The sequence below is a fragment of the Palaemon carinicauda genome, chromosome 11 (genome assembly GCF_036898095.1).
Source record: "Palaemon carinicauda isolate YSFRI2023 chromosome 11, ASM3689809v2, whole genome shotgun sequence".
Lineage (NCBI taxonomy): Eukaryota > Metazoa > Arthropoda > Malacostraca > Decapoda > Palaemonidae > Palaemon > Palaemon carinicauda.
Window position 1 is genome coordinate 126,079,571 of NC_090735.1, and position 923 is coordinate 126,080,493.

Consider the following 923-nt stretch of genomic DNA (forward strand, 5'->3'; position numbering starts at 1 on the left):
TACATAGTCTCTCTCTCTCTCTCTCTCTCTCTCTCTCTCTCTCTCTCTCTCTCTCTCTCTCTCTCTCTCTCATTTAAAGTGACGTGATGGGTCCCGTGATGTAATAGAATCGTTGCCAGTGCTCCTAGCTGTCAACAACTAGAAATTTTATCTTTACGACCTAAAACAGACAGTTATCTGAACTATACTTCATCTTCCTGATAAAAAAGAAAAGAAAAACAGAATATCTTTCTGTAATAACTGGGATAATATATCACGAATTAATGCATATGGCTTACATGACCATAATGTTCCTGCGCACTGCCAGACGCTTTATGGTAAGGGGGTCCCCTGCAATGAATCACAATATTGTGGCCCTCTTGTCGTCGTTTATGACGCAATCCGGGGCAAGTATTTCTCCTTTTTTCTCTTTTTTTTTCTTTTCTGTAAGGGTACATCGCAGTTTGGGGCAGTATTCTATTTCCTGCAAGCATGGTAAGCTACGATACAAATGCATTGATGTTTAACAAAAAAAATGGCCTTGCATGTCAAATTTCATCTTTTGCCTACCCCATATTTTATTTATTTATGCTGTTATTGAGAAAATATAGAAAGCAAAACTAAGTCTGGTGTTAAAAATGTGTTAAACGATTAAAAAATGTTATAAGTAGAGCAAAATACGGCAATTGAATCATATAAAAAAAGAGAAACACAAGAAAGGTAGCAGGGCCTGGATAGAGGCATGTCAAATTTCATCTTTTGCCTACCCCATATTTTATTTATTTATGCTGTTATTGAGAAAATATAGCAAAACAAAACAAAGTCTGGTATTAAAAAAGGTGTAAAACGATTAAAAACTTATAAGTAGAGCAAAATACCGCAATTGAATCATATAAAAAAGAGAAACACATGAAAGGTAGCAGGGCCTGGGATAGAGTAGGACT